Source organism: Sparus aurata, chromosome 14 (genome assembly GCF_900880675.1).
Source record: "Sparus aurata chromosome 14, fSpaAur1.1, whole genome shotgun sequence".
Taxonomy (NCBI): Eukaryota; Metazoa; Chordata; class Actinopteri; order Spariformes; family Sparidae; genus Sparus; species Sparus aurata.
Genome location: NC_044200.1, coordinates 7,124,772 through 7,131,008, shown reverse-complemented (window position 1 = coordinate 7,131,008; position 6,237 = coordinate 7,124,772). Strand labels below are relative to the sequence as shown.

The following is a 6,237-nucleotide window of genomic DNA, read 5'->3' as shown; positions in this document are numbered from 1 at the left end:
CACCGTGTTTGACTCTCGTGCCATGCACCTCACCCGGAGTCCCCCTTCCTCCTTCCCTGAGGGTCTGATGCTGTGTGCAGCATCAGGTGAGGCTGCAGGCACATTTATCAGCCTGGATAGGTATGCTAATTAATCAAGACTTTGGCCCATCCTCTTTGGCCGTGTATCGGCCAATGAGGGATAAGTAAAGTTTGCACAAGTTCGTGTGTGTGTGTGTGTGTGTGTGTGTGTGTGTGTGTGTGTGTGTGTGTGTGCGTGTGTGTGTGTGCGTGTGTGTGTGTGTGTGTGTGTGTGTGTGCGTGTGTGTGCAGGCTTTTGCAGCAAAAACTGTCTCTGCAGGGAAAATAATGGAGCTCAGGAGGAAATACTGTGGCTGTGATGCTGGATCTGCGAGATAAAGGACAAAATGGAATCATCTAAGAGGAGGACTATACGGATACAGTATACATCACATTTTAGAGAATACTTTAATAGATTAAATGTAAGCAATAATAATACTAAAGCAGATAAAGAAAGCCATGTTGTTAATTCAACAGGTTATGAAGTGTTTTAGTGTTGCCCCTTTGTTATCCATATAATAAAACAGTGCTTTGCATGAAAATTATGCAGTTTTAAATCATATAATCCCCGACAGGAATTCTTCACAGTGAAACAAATAGACCCAATATGGAACCGCTGACCTCAGGCTGCGGCCCCACACTGCCCTCTACAGGATTAACAGAGTCAGTGCGAGCAGGTGCATCTCTCAGACAGGAGCCAGGTGGAGGCCAACCATCCCTTAGAGCCTCTGTTAACATAGATATCATGGTTTATTCTGCATTTTTCATCAATATAAAATATTTAAAACATTTTTTATACACAAAGCCATATATATTTTTGTGTTTTGCATTGATATTGAGTATTCACCAGGGCCAGGTAAGCCCATAGAGTCGGGGTTAACAATGAGGTTCAACATATTGTTCTGTGGAATCTCAGAAGAAATGCACGCCTGTGTGTTTTCAATATAATTCATCCTTTTATTTGTTTAAATCAATCTAAAAGTAATGGTTATGACTTGTAAGACCAGAGGATGGATGTAACTTACCATCAGTAAGCGGGGGCTAACAGAGTTCAAGCAGTTTACATAACATGCGTCTGGCGAAAAAAAAAAAAGACTCACACAGACGAGCCATTTGTTGTTGTTCTCCAAGATATAGCACAGAATAAATGGTGGCCTGATTCAGATACGGATGGATTGAACTACTGTTGTTGTTTTGTTGTTGTTTGTTGTTGTTGTTGCCATAGAAAAGCACATGTTTTCTGAGCTGCGACATCTTTCTCTTTGTGTTTGGGTGAAGCGGTCTAATGCCCTGGCATCAAAAGTAGCACCACAACTGGGCACTTGTTTTATTTATTATCATTTTTAATTTTTTTATTTTGTTTTGTCTACAGTATTTACATGATTCCTGTGTTTACATTGCCATTTGGCCAAAAACTTTTCTTTTTTTTTTTTGTTCCTCTGCTAGACTTGGTAGCAAACCCAACAGTGATGTCACAATGTATTGGGAGCATATTTGTAAAGCATGCTTACGATCAGTTTTGATCATGAGTTTAGCTTAAGCAGAAAACCATGTATGAGTAGTTATCTATCTCTATCTCTATCTCTTTATCTCCAAGGAAAGTGTAATACTTGACATAAATGCTGGTTATGTTGGGGCATTGCAGTTTGGGACACATATGTGACACAACCTGTGGTGAAATTTGCAGCTCTATGAACAATGTGCATTGGCGACACACTCCCAAACTGTGTGTTTGGCTTTGTTTGTCAGCCGTTCTTTGACACTGAATATTGCATGGTGCCTGGTTTCCGTCTTTCAAAGAGTTCGATTTTTTCCTTTGGCCCATTGCTATTCCTGACTAAACCCCTCATTAGGGCTTGCATTATATAAGGAGAAATCAGTTTAAGTTGATTCGAGATTTATAGATCTTGGGTGTGTTAGTTACAATTCTTAGGATCTGCTTAAGCATCTTTAATGTAAGCTTCTTTTAAAATGTAAGCACATCGTTGGTTATGATGTTATGACAGAGTTCAAAGTTCACTTCAGGGCCACTGAGCTTCCCAGACCCCCCAGGGCAGGTGCCTGCTCTGCCCGGTTGAAAATCAATTGGGTTTTTCTGCCTATTTGATGTTATCACCCTCCCGCAATTTAATATGTGATATGATTTTTTTCATATGGGTTGCTGTTTTCCTTGTGATCACTGACTGCAACTCAGTTTAACTTGTTCCTCACCAGAGTTACAAAGCACCTCGAACACATCGAGCGATGTACGTAAATAAAACCATGTGCAGGGCCCTGCGATGACAAAAGCTCACACATACCGTAAGCGGTATTTAAACGCACCAAACGACCCAACAGCTTTTCCTCCATTGTGTAATGAGGATTAATTCTTAGCTTCTCGTTCAACAAACAAAAACCCTGGCTGCCTGGTAAAAGCAATTTCAGGGGATTATCCACTCAATTTGTGAACGTGGAGAAGAAGAAGTGACATTCAAAACAAATTACAGTGACAAGTGAACGCACCAAATATATTACTTTTTGCAGAAATGTCGTTTAAATCACACACACGTTATTTTAACACCGGTGGTTCCCGATTGGTCCACCAGCTCCACAAGTTAAGTTCGCTTTGGTGTGTGTTTTGTGCGTGTGTGTGTGTGTGTGTGAGTCCTCTTCATTGGACCTTTGAACTTACATAACCCAAACGCTCTCGGCTAATTCTCACTAAACCTCTTTTGGTCTAACACCATGTGAAACTTTGTCAATGGTTTCACACCTCACAACAGCAGAGTTCCAAATAGTGGAGTACTAAGAGACGGAGAGAGCCAGTCCCTTCCCTCAGCAGAGCTGGAGACCAAAAATAGAGCTTAAAGAGAGGGAATATTGGACTCACCCTTGCCATGAAGCCAGTGACATGACGAGGACTACATGCTAATGTTGCTCTGAGTGTAGATACAAAAGTGTCGGCTAACACTTGAGCCATAACTCCACATTGAAGTGTTTTTTTAAGAGTCTTGGGGAGCACCACTGAACAAACTCATCAAGAAGGCAGGGTCTGTTGTTGGCTCTAAGCTTGTCACCCTGGAGGAGGTGGTGGAGGACAGGATGCTGGCAAAACTGCTGGCAATCATGGACAATGCCTCTCACCCCCTCCACAGAACTCTGGACAAGCTTAAGAGCAACAGCAACAGACTCATTCAACCCCACTGCATAAAGGAACGGCACAGGAAATCGTTCCTTCCTGCTGCCATCAGACTCGAAAACACTCAATAATCCGCTTGAATTATTATTACTGTTAATACTGCACCTTATCCACTCAAAATCAAATCAAATCAAATCAACCTTTATTTATATGGTGCTTTTCACACAGAAAAGTATCGCAAAGTGCCTTACAGAAGTGTACAGACAGCAGAAAAAGAGAAACATCAAATAAAATCAGGAGAAGAAAATTAAAAAAACCCGACCCTCCCACCCCCACAGACATGCACAGAGACATACACAAATATATACACTCAAACCTACCTCAGTATTTTATTTCATAGCTACTAAAGCATTTTATTGTATATAGTATTTTATTGTTATTTTTTTCATATATAGTGTATATAGTACTTTATTATTTCTATATTTGCCCTTGTATTTGATTGTATATGTACTTGAACGTACCTGCTGCTATGATACAATGATAAAAGTGTTATCATTTTTATATTGATCATTTTCAATAATTATCATTATTATTGTGATTATTATCACAGATTTAGGAGTATTCTCCTTAGGGCATGAAGCTAAAACAAACCAGAAGTTTAATTATGGCTTATAAAATACAATTATTTATTGTCAGATACTAGATGACAAACATTCAACAGAACGAACCAACCAAATGGCTTTATGTTAAACACTAATTATAAATATGTACAACAAATTGCTTGTTTCAAACATGTCTCAAACATTTTAGAGGTAGTATACTGAACTGAACATTGATTAAAGAAAATAATAAAAAGTTCAGTGTTGAGGATGATTAAGCTACTGTATTCTGTGCACATACTTGAGCTTGCAGGTAGTTGTTCAGTTCAGCTTCATCACCCTCCTGTTCTGTAAGACCTGATGTGGTCCGGACGTGCGACCAGATGTTTGGCAGAGTGTACTTAGCATCCATGACAGTCATTAGCTTCCTGAAGCCCTGTTTTTCAACTGTGCTTGATATGATAGACATCACATCTTCACGGTTATGTCTTTGTATCGCTTCGGTTTCTTCTCATATGGGGTAATGGCTGAAAAAGCAGCTGTGATTGTCGGTTGTCAAGTTGAAGTTTGACTAGTAGAAGCAGTGGGGCTGGTCTGTTGGCTACTTGCGGGGTGGTTGACCCTAGCATGATAGAGCAAACTGATGCTCTCGGAGTTGTGTTTGGGACGGTACCTGTTGAGATGATGGAAGGGGGTGGTGGTCGCCGACACATTTTGCACCTAATGCTGGTCTGTCATTTGTCAGACTTCAGGTAGCCAAACTATTTCCAAATATCTGAAGTGCTATGACCTTTCTTCGGTACAATTTGTTCGTCTTTGTCAGTTTCCTCGTGCTCGGTTATGCCAGTTGGACCGCTCATTTTCTTGTGTCGGCTCAACACACAGGTGTACACTGTGAGTTGTTGTGAGTGGGAGGGGCCAGAAACATGCATCAACCACATGCATTTGTTTCTCTGCTGTGGTATGGCTGTTGGTGTAGTGTTTTCTAGGCTTGTTTCTGCTGCCCCCAAGTGGCAAAATAACAAACAAAATAGAAACAAACAGGTGAAGCAGGTAGCCAGTCGCTGTGGCCCTGTGTGTGGATCCTGGTCTACTTGACATTGTGAGGACCCAGCAACTGGCAGGTCACTGTATTGTAGGGACCTACCCTCTATCTTTTATGTTTGTTTTTGTTTTACTTTTTCATTTCTTATTGTATTACCCACTCGCCCAGATAGACCCCACTTAGCCTTCACATGTCAATAAAATGCACAGGATTTTCATAGACCTGAGACTAAAGTTAAGCCTCAAGGGATACTGAAATGAGTTATTATTATATTGATGGAGGTATTGCCAACCTTTTGTATCACTCTGCACCCAAGACCCAAGAGCAAAGAAATGTCCAAATAGATAACAGTCTCAGTAACACTGAATAGGATGCATGAACGTTACAGTCCAACAGAAGACCAGTAACCACAGAATCTTTCAAAGGCCACAATAGGATTTTATTATATTTTGTAATAGTAAGTACTTTTCCATCCAAACACAGCAGTTTTGTTATCCTAGCACTCCTGTAGTGCTTACATAATTCTGAGGCTGCCGCTCAGGATGTTGATGTTTTTTGACAGCCTCATGATGCGTCCATCCTCCAATCCAGTCATCCTCTATCTTCGTACAATATCTTACAATCACTTTAAATCCACTCTGCTATAGTCCACCTGCACTCGCCCGTTATAAACATGTATACTATTCTGTAAGCTGCTATCTGTTCGGCCTGGCGTGGAGCTGTCCAGTCTGCAGTGGTGCTGAATGCTCTTCACGAGCCATCAGCTTGTTTTCCTCTTCCTCCACGGTAATGTTAAAGAATAATGAGCCAATTGGTTGACTCTTGTGTTTCGAGTTGTACTCATGTTGATTTGAAAGAGGGGTTTGTCAGGGAGCACAAGAGTATTTAAGGAAAAAACCTACTATGTGTGACTAAAGGTGCTCAAATGAAGAGGAGCTAAGATCAAGTTGCAATGTCAGCTAATAATCATAAGATGGTGCTGCAGGCCTCAGGGTCTGAGTTAGAGCTGAGACTACTGCTTGGTGCATCACATCATAAATGTAAATCCTGAACAGGCTTTAATTCATGGGAGCAATGAGTCTTCTCACTGCAATGGACTGAAAGAATATTCATTTAAATTTCATGAATGTATGAGGCTGTAGTTAAATATATACCAAGTGTACCATGAGGGAAAGAGCAGAAATACATCATACCTCAAAAGTCAAGTTTGGAAGAATAAAACTGCCTTCGATGCAGACTGTATCATTTGAGATACCAGTTGAAGCTTTTAGTGACATTATTTTACTTTAGTTTTAAATGGAAGCCCAATGGGGACTTTATTAAACTGATAATTAATTACATTTTAACATAATCATTTTCAAATTGTCCCCAAAGGAGCGTCCTGACGTGCTAAAATCGGACATTTTTAATTCCTAT

General features: G+C 40.5%; 1 protein-coding gene across 4 annotated transcripts in view; it reads left to right on the top strand.

Moving 5' to 3' along the window:
* LOC115595435 (sushi domain-containing protein 3) overlaps positions 1–6,237 on the top strand; it is a 37,453-nt gene that overhangs the window by 1,061 nt on the left and 30,155 nt on the right. The gene's annotated exons all lie outside the window — the stretch shown is intronic.